Source organism: Perca flavescens, chromosome 12, assembly GCF_004354835.1.
Source record: "Perca flavescens isolate YP-PL-M2 chromosome 12, PFLA_1.0, whole genome shotgun sequence".
Lineage (NCBI taxonomy): Eukaryota > Metazoa > Chordata > Actinopteri > Perciformes > Percidae > Perca > Perca flavescens.
In genome coordinates, this window is record NC_041342.1 from 15,332,485 (window position 1) to 15,342,993 (window position 10,509).

Genomic DNA, 10,509 nt, shown 5'->3' on the forward strand with positions numbered 1-10,509 from the left:
CTCTGCTTAAATAATTAAAGCGGCGAGAGTCTGAAATAAACCATGCAGTCCCACATTTTCTTCTTCTCTCTCAGCGCCACATGAAAACATGTGAAACTAAGTGTAGGTATGAAAAAGAGAAGCAAAAAAAGATTCCTGTCTGAGCAATCACTGTAAGCACTACATCATGTTTATTAACAGTACTAAATCAGAGTCTGTGCCGTAGAGGGGAGCTACATTACTCCTGAGGAGCCTCCAAAATGACTCCGCCTGGGTGAGCACAGCATTGTACATTTGGAGTATGTAATAGGAGGGGTGGGAGTTTTAAATACAGCAATCTTTTCTGTATTCCCTCCTTTCACCTTTTATTCATCCTCTGTGTACAGCTAAGTCAAAAACATGCTCATTTTAAGAATTTCCTAAGAGAGTGAACAAGGTGAAAAGATATAAATAGCCATAGCATTTTTGTTGTTCAATCTGTCGCACTTCTGTCCACTTTCCCACAGCATAGTACATTTCCGTATACTATATTATGAAAAATCAGAGCCAGTGAGGAAAATGGGTACAGAGGTCCCCACAATGAGCAAAATCCAGAGGTTTAAAACTGTACCTCCTCTAAACCGGCTACCTCCACACCAAGTATCTCTTTGCCTTCCTCTTCTCTCTCATCCACAGCTGTAGACTTCCAGGGTCCCCCACTCTCTGTGTGGGCCCGGGGCTGCGCCCAGGACCACGGCAGCCACGGATAAAGTGGTCAATTCACACACATGCCCTTCTAGCCCTGCACTTCCTGCTCTGCTGCAACTCCATTGGCTCCTGCGTTTATAATAACCAGTGTGAGCAAATGCACTCTCCCTTAGCTACAAATTGCTGATAAGCTGTTTTTTTTAAATACAGTCCACTACTACCAGTCATTAGCAACATGATCCCATGCTGTATGCCCACCCAGGTGCCAGTGAAAATACAATCCCCAAGTGAGGGAGATTTTATGATGGTAATGTTTGAAATAAGAAATATCTTTTCTTGTCCAGTCTGAGAGTGTGCCAGTGATATTAACTACTGTGTATCAAAGTCATTGATTTTAATCCGATCTGAAAATAAATTCTGTTCAGTGAATTTTTCATAAAAGTTCACGAACATTTACGCCATTGATTGTTTTTTGAACAATAAGTTAAAGGCTTTAGCTCAGGAATGACATGGTAGCAACATAGATTTTGGGGGACTGTGTTGTTCTATTCAATTCAGTTCAAAAGAGTCAGTATCAAAGAATGTACCAGGTACACTCCACAACTTTTGTCAATGGAAAACTAAAAAAGAGAGACTTGAGCAGTACAATGCATGTGGAAAAGCAACATAAGGTTGATTAGTTATTGGATCATGTACTGTCGTTAACAACATTTACAAGATAAAAGAGCAAAATATTTAATAGGAGAGCTAAATGGTTGAATACAATACCTTTTGGGTTAAAAATATATGAATCATAAATGACAGTAAAACCTTTTTTTAAGTATGTGTATGACTTAGCAAGAGAGGTGAAGATAACCATTTAACGTTTTGCTGGATAATCAGAGACATGGGTGGATGTAAAGCAAACCATACACTGTACTTGGTCTTATCTGTAATTGGAGGCTGGGGTGACAGGAGCCAGAGGCATATAGAATTATATCATCTGCATACAATTGACTTGGCTGATTGGGGGAATAGGAGGAATACTATTATTTATGTTTAATGTAAATAGTAATGGACCAAGAATAGACCCCTGCGGCATGCTATTATTAATGGAAGACATTTGACTCAGCCTCAAAGCTTGATTATGAGATCAACCCTTGTGATGCTGGCCTTGAGGGCAAAGACTGAACATATGCCCCAAAACAGCGCAAAACCGTAGCCTTTGTCTATCCGCATAATTTAAGGACAACAGGCTTGTTTGTCTTTGGTTGTACTGTATCAGAGTGGGGAAATGTCCCTGCATCAATGTGGTCGGGTTTGTATCTCAAATATGTGCCTTCCGGTTATCTTTGTGATATCCAGGTGCACCTGCTATTTCCTCTCTGGATGGAGAATTGGCTTAAAGGAACACGCCGACTTATGGGGAATTTAGCTTATTCACCGTAACCCCCAGAGTAAGACAAGTCGATACATACCCTTCTCATCTCCGTGCGTGCTGTAACGCTGCCTGACGGTTCCAGCATTAGCTTAGCCCAGCACAGATCCTGCAGGTAACTGGTTCCAACTAGCCTACTGCTCCCAATTGTGACAAAAGTGACAAAATAACGCCAACATGTTCCTATTTACATGTTGTGATTTGTATAGTGACAGTGTGTACAAAAAACAACGTAACATGAGACACAGCCGTCTTCTAACAGTAAACAAACCGGGAACTATATTCTCAGACAGGCTTGCTGCGAGCATATCACTCCGCCCAAGTACTATATTCTTCCGCCTGAGAATATAGTTCCCGGTTTGTTTACAGTTAGAAGACGGCTGTGTCTCATGTTACGTTATTTTTTGTACACGCTGGGACTCTATAAATCACAACATGTAAATAGGAACATGTTGGTGTTATTTTGTCACTTATTCGGAGCTGTAGGATTGCTGGAACCATTCACCTGCATGTTCTGTGCTGGCCTGATGCTGCTGGAGCCATCAGACAGCATTACAGCACACACGGAGATGAGAAGGGTATGTATTGACTTGTCTAACTCTGGGGGTTACGGTGAATAAGCTAAATTCCCAATAAGTCGGCGTGTTCCTTTAAGGCAATAATGGTTTTTATTTGAGGTTTAGTGACAATGTTGTTGGAGTTTGTTTTGAATAGCCTTATGTCACTGGATGCTTTTAAAGTATTTTTCCAATTATCAGAAAGCTCTCAGATTTGGTAGTTTTGTGCACTTACAGAAAACAACTTCAGGGGAAAAATTCCTCAGGTCGCAAAAAGTACGAATGACGCACTTGAGACAAACTGTCCAACGTGATCACACAAAACGTCATACGAACTACCTCATGTGAAGCATGCCTCGGCTTTTACAAGCGAGGTGCAGGGAGGTGAAAGGTGCAAGGGAGATGGGGCAAGGCAAGGGCCTTCTTGTAAGGCCTCCAGGCCGAGGGATGCTGAGTACTCTTCACCCGGGCAAAGGTTCACTCCGATCATCTGGGCCAATCTGTTCCAGACGTGGTAAATGACACATTATTGGATCCAGACCTGACAAGGGCTTTGTGTATATTACATTACCAGACACCAGGCTCACTTAAGCTTCATTACCTACATCCCTCCTCCCCACCAAGAAAGGGAAAAGGAGGGTGAGAGAAGAAGAGAAAGGGCAACGTAGATCTTGCCCCAATCCATGCACAGAGGGTGCTTTTTTCCTCCAGGTCAGGCAAGTACTCTGCAGTCAGCTTGTCATCACACAGCTTTCTTTCTCCTTCTCTTTTCTTCCTCTTTTATTCTCCCTGCTTTCTGCGCTGGGAACCTGTTAAATATAACAACACCAGAATCCACCCTGGAACACCCAAGACGATTCTGCCCGCAGGGATTTTTGGGGAGATATTAGAAACACACCATAGAGGTCACCCCACCCTCCTCATTTCCCACACTGATGGAACTAACGTGGGTTGATTTGAGAGTTACGATGTTGTATGGATGCAGAATATGTTTTTAGTCAGGCTTGTTGGTGATACTGAGTCAAAGCATTCACTGTTATGAGCAACTACAAGTAATTACTTATTTGAATAAGGCATGTTTATGACTAATTGGTGGACAAAACCCTTACATCTGCCCTCTAATTAAAGCACTCAAGACTGTGAAGCTACTGCAGCAGCAACACTCAGAATAACATCTTTACTACAGCACGTTATGGTGGGAGGTTTCCTGTGGCTTGGATGCCTCACGATGGGATATGTGCCATAAGCAGTTGGTGGATTTGGCAAAACCTTCCTTTATTTGGATGGCACCCATACCACACATTTCTGGCAGGGATCACTTGCTGAAGTTTCCATTCTTCTAGAATGCTATTCTATAGGTGATCTCTTCTCTTTAACACACAGACCACCACACCCTCGTGACTTCCACCAACAGAGACTGTAATCACTTAAATGGATCTATTTCCCGAACAGCAAGAATTTAAATGACAATCACCTTCCTCGGTTTCTCTGTCGCATCACCTGCCAGGGTCCAAGGACAGGTGACGCTGCAACAGAAGTCAGACTAAAGATATGCCTCCAGGAATGATAACTGAAATGTGCACTCAAAAGCGTCAGTAAAGATATATGTGCCACAAGGATTACTGTTACAGTAAGAGGCCCACAGCTGTAGCTTCCTCAGTAGCCATAGAGAGGTCGAGAAACCACATTATATACGGTTTGCCATATGTAACATGAAATAATAACAGCTGCACCATGTAGGACCTTAAAAAGGATGATGTTTTTATTATTTTTTGTGCTTACGTCACTTTGGTTCACTTAGTTTTTTTATGTGATAACTGTTTTTTTTTAGGCAGAATACATAAAGCAAAGAATAATCTTACTGTAAATAGTGTAGTATATGGAGACATTCACTTCTTATATAAGGGAGTCACATATACATTTTAGCATGGGATGCCTTTCAGCACTGAAAAATACTTGAAGTATGTTGATGTATCAATATCCACTATGTCATTCGTCACTTTCTACGTGACATCACTTATTTCTGTTTTCCTCCTCCTCTCAGTCATCGCTCTGCTTTCTTGTTTGTTTAAACTCTGTCCATTACAACCCACTGGTTACAGGGGTCACTTTGATGCCAAGAACTGTGAATACACAACGGTAAGTTTGCAACTTTGTTAACATTATTGAAGAAAGAAATTTGGCAGACATTTTTTTTTCCCTGACTACAAAAATAGGCAATGTCAGGCTTTTTTTTTTGTACTTGAATCTTAACATTACTTACAGTAAGCCTTGTAATTTAATAATGGGATAATGTTGCCTAATATGAAATAAAATATCAAAAAGTAATATTTTGATCATGTTAATGATGCCATACCTACAGTAAAATATGTTTCTTTATCAGTGACCATGTTTAAATGTATTGGTAGACATTGCAAGTAAAAAATGTGTCTGTTAGTCTGCCCTTCACACGTATGTCAGTGTCTGACATTATATGGGAGTGTGTGTGTGTGTGTGTGTGTGTGTGTGTGTGTGTGTGTGTGTGTGTGTGTGTGTGTGTGTGTGTCTGTGCGTGTGTTTGTGAGGTTAGATGGTCATGTAAGGCAGCTCAAGCTACACTGTTCCAGCTCATTAGCTGTGATTAATCGGCATGCAAGCTTTCCCATGGTCCCCTTCGCCTAGTGGAGACAGAGCTCACCTTGGAGGGCACGGAGAGTCCAGGCAGCTACACCACCCCTGTTAACACTCTGAGATGAGTAAAATTTAATGTATACAAGTCATTCTTACATGTGGCAGACATTTTTTGTATTTGCTTACATTTGCTCTGCTTCAGTGGATATGTAGAGATTTTAAAAGTTAGGTATTTTACTTTTAATCAATGATCATACATATTCACAGATGTATCCATATTTCCTGATACAACTAAAAGTTCAATTAAAATGTTTTTTACAATATAGGAATTATATTGTCTTGTAGATTACAGTGTCAGTGTATTTAGGTAAAAAGAAAAACTACAGTTAAAGTTAATCATTGTTTTAATCTTTAATTTGAGCATATACTGTAAACATACATGTAAATACAAGTTGTGCATATTTTAATTTGAATGAATTTATAACTGAAGTTTAAAGAAATTTTGAGATATGATTCAAGAAGGATAGGAGATACAAGGGTTTAGGACAATAATTTAGGCAAGGCAAGTTTCTTTGTACAATACATTTCAACAACAAGGCAATTTAAAGTGTGTTACAGGCACATGGACCTTAAAAGGCATTAATGCGAGATATAAAAACACAAGGCAATATAAAAAGACACATTAGTGTTATTATATTTTATAGTGTTTCCCTAAAACCCTTTCAATGCAGTTTCCAACCAAAACTATTAAAAAAGACTTTAAACAAAAGTGTTACAGGTTACAACAAATACAATGTAACTTTAGATGTGAAGGGAACCTACCTGAGGAATTTTGTTTCTAAATATCTGACCCCGCATAAGCTCCACTGATAAAAAAAAATAAAAAATCCTGGTTCGTTCACACACAAATATACATTGATGTAGGTAGGCTCAATTAAGACATAATAAATTCAGTCAAGCCTTTGTTTTTTCACTTATTGAGGAAATATGCTCACTAATCCACTGATATAAGAACCATCTGTGTAAATTCATGCCCGCAGAGGTTGGACACTTGCTGGCTGCAGTGTACTGTATCTGCTGTGCACGGCAGTAAGAAGACTGTGATGAACTCGCAGTGATTGGCTCAAGACTTTCAACGGGGATCTGTCTCATCTTCATTCTGCCCCTTATACTTCTCCTAAAATAAATAAATCTTGTTACTGTTGGGTCCCTGGCCGCCCACACACACACTCACTGACGTAACTGGGTTTATTCTCACATGTGTAAGTGGGGGAGTCGCATGTTTTATCCTGATTCTCTAAATATAAAGCACTTACACTGTTATCTGTCACACATACTCACAGAAGCCAATGGCACTTTAATCCAACTCTAAGAAACAAAGCTAAGGCAAAAATCAATGTGTTGTTAATATTGTCATCTTCAGGATCATAAACTACTGTACGTCAGGAAGCAAGGGTTTTCTTTATGGTTTTTATTTTAATTTTTATAGTTGCTCTGGAGTTGCAGTAATAAAACAAACCTTCAAATACCATAAAATATTCATTTATCATATTAGGGTTTGATGACATGTTAAAACAGTTTAAGTTTACACAAAAAGATGCATCTAAATACATAACAAAATTAATTAAAAACATAAAATCTTAAATCTTAGATAGAAATAACGATTACAAACTTCTTTTTTTTTCAAATTCATTAATGTGTGAACTTTAAACCTCGGACAACTCTTTGAAATAACATCTACATTTTAACTGAAAGTTGTTACTGACCACACATGCCCAGAACGAGCACATGCTGAACCTTGTTTCACTTTTGTTTAAATCCCATGTTCCAAGATAATTCAGACACAAATATGCTTAAAGCTGCAGAGGTTTCTTAATTTCCTGTGTGGGCCACACACAACTACACAGATCTTTTGGCTGCAGACTGCACTCTGAAACTAAGAGGCAGAATCCGCTGTCATTATTTCACTGTAAAAATAGATTTCAGTGAAGGGCTTTGTCTCCCACTTATGAAAAGTTAATAAAATAATTAATGGATTAATTTAATGCTTGTTCCGCCGTGCCCAGCAATTTTCTGATTAACATGATTTTTCCCACAATCACGGAGCAATACAATGCCAAAAGTCTATTTTCTACATATATGAATAACACATAAGTGATATTAAAACTATATTAGAATAAAACAATTTCAGCATCCAATACATTAATACTGTCTTTTTAGACTTTTATTATCTAATGCATCAATGATGACTTATTAAAGAGTAACTGATGACAAACCCTCAGCAATTTTTCCAAATTAAAGTAGAAAGACATGGGTTGGCAACCCTCTCACATACCCTGCCCATATTTTCTTTGGTTTTTATTCTTTGGATGAGTGAGTGACCAGCATAGTTTATTCTTTCTAAACACCTGGTTGTGTGACGAGGTCCACATCTTCTGATTTGAGACAATTAGTCAGCAATCCATCAGTGCAGAGTCCCGGTCAGTGTGCTGAAACCCATCTCACAGGACGGCCCCGGTTGCCCAATAAATGCAAAGAACGTGCTGAAAAGAGAAAAGCAGAGCAGCAGGAGAGAGGCCAAGAACCTGGAATTAAACGGGGGCCACCTGATCCACACCAGCAGAATCACAGCCAGCCAAACAGAGTGCTCATTGTCTGTGGCAGACACCACTGAGCTCTGCTCTTTGTCGCCCCCCCTCCCACCTCTATACACACACTGTCCTTCACTACTGCTAGCTGCACGGAAGAATTATACAGCTTATTGTAGGTAAAGTGTGTTGCAAGTGCTGGGACCTTCTATTTACCACTTTTAGGATCTAGGAAAAGCATTTTTATGGTTTATAATAGCTTGAAAAAGTTGTTTTATCAGTTTGGTAGAAATTCCAAATAAGGGACATGATCATTCTACTGTTCAAAATGAAAATCCCAAAGTTCAAAGGCTTACCTTTAACTGTGACAGTAGGCTCTACTGGTTTAAAAAGTACAGACCAAAGATCATCCTTTAATTCCCTCACACAATAACATCAACACACCTTCACACACACTAGATAAAGACATGTTGACACACACATACCCCAACTGACAAGCACCCATACACACACACACACACACACACACACACACACACACACACACACACACACACAGGGAACGGGAGTCAGCAGGCAGCAGTGACTGCTGAATAATTCAGAAGTGGAAATGCATGATTGATGTGGGGCGTTTCATTTCCACACCTTTAAAAGGTCCCTTTCAGCTCCGGCACCAAACAGGCCAAGTGGTCTTTGCAGTTCAAAGCCTGGCATGGATCTAGCCTTCCTAGTCAGGCTCTTTGGGACAAGACTGTCTTTATTCTGTGGCAGGGGCACCAGTCGTTGTGGTTGGGATTCCACACCTGTGTTTGCTCCTTACCCAATAATTGAGAGCTGCATGCTATTTTGAGCCCAGAGCACAAAGTGCTTCACTCATGCAGAACTCGGGGTGAAGAATCTTGGCTCCCAGTTTGATGTGGCTGGAAAAAAACCCTGTGGATATAAGCCCGGAAGAGTGCAGATATACTCAAGAACATATCAGTTTAAAAGACAAACGATGTAGAAGAGCTACATATAGCTCAATACATATAGTAGCTCAATTGTGACTGTTGTGTTACTAACATCTTTCACATTGTTATGAAAGTTTTGTCTTTATAATTGTATAGTACATATATTGAGATCTTTTACATAAATACAAATCAAAGTAAATCTTGAATGAAAACACTTTAATACATGTAAAGGTCCTGCATTCATAATTTACTTTAATTTACTTAATTTACAGAGTGCTATATTATGTTGTTGGATTATTATTACTGATGCATCTACACGTAAAAAGAATTTTAAAGGGTTAATATTTGTAGTGTTTACATACTGTTGGAACATTATAAGCTGAAAATTTGTTTTATATGTAAAAGCTTTAAGTAATTACAGCTGTAACAAAAATGTAGTGGCATAAAAAATATAATATTTTAAACACAGTGGACTAGAAGTAGCAGCAAATGAGAATATAAACTGACTCAGTGCAGAATTACAGCATGTGATATGCCAATGCAATAAAACAGGGAATATGAAAATTCATTGACAGTCTCAAGAAGCTGACTAAGTAAGGATAGACAAAATGGAAATGAGAAAAAAGATCTGCAAATGTGAGCCAACGCACTGTTACTGAGCTAAGTCAGTTTAGTAGAAGGTCAGTCCAAGTGCAAAGAGAACTCCAAGTCAAAACAAACACTCACTTTGGCTTCTGGTGGGACGGCACGCTCACTTTTTCCCACAATTCTCCAGAACAGCTTAATTCATAGTCACTGAAACTATAGGTGGTCATGAAACTCATCACAACAAAATGTTCCAGATGTAATTTAATTTTCATGAAAATGTCCACTTTTCTTGCCATGTATGTTATTTATTTATTTTAGAGAGTGACGAAGATAGATTTAGAGTTGTGTTTCTTGTTTGGTGACAGCTCTGCTCTGCCAGTTCATAATGATATTAATGGGAAGGGTCGAAAATGTCAAAAACATTCCTCAGTTGTCAAGGAACCTTGCCCTAGTTAAACCTGAAGAGATGTTGTTACCAACCAACAGAAACCAAATGTGACCCATTTTTATTTAAAATGTTAACTGGCTGTCCAAGCTGGCTGGGTAATTTATTACCAAGAGACAGGAATTTTGACAAATAATTCAGCTCAGCAAACTCGGCTGTGGCAAAGTTCAGCAATTAGGCTCCTATGTAAAGACAGTGTACTCCTCTGCATCGGGTGTGCTGGATTTATGTGCACTCTCGAGCTAGCGGGCAGGTTCAAAGCCCTGCTTAGGGGAGCTGGAGGTTGACACATGGGGAATTTCACAAATATGGTGGAACACACACATTTCGCAGTAAATCTGACCAGAGAATAGTGGTCTTTTGGGGAAAGGAGGTGGTCAGTGAGGGGAGAGAGGTGGAGTGTTGAGTGAAGGCATAGCTAAATAATCAACCCGAGATGGGGGTCAAATGTTTTCAAGTCATCTGTGATATTAAAGAGGCAGAAGAAAGGTGAAGAAAGCAGGATGACAGTGATTATTCACAGCCTGATTGCAAAATAATAGAATTCCCAATAGCTTCTTAAGCTTTAAAAGCTACTTTAAAATAATGTAGCTCACACATGTTACATTTTGACTTCCAGTCAGCCAAGCCTAAACCCTCTGTCAATATTTAGCTTTCTTTTAATGGGGTGATTTTATGCTACTGTCTG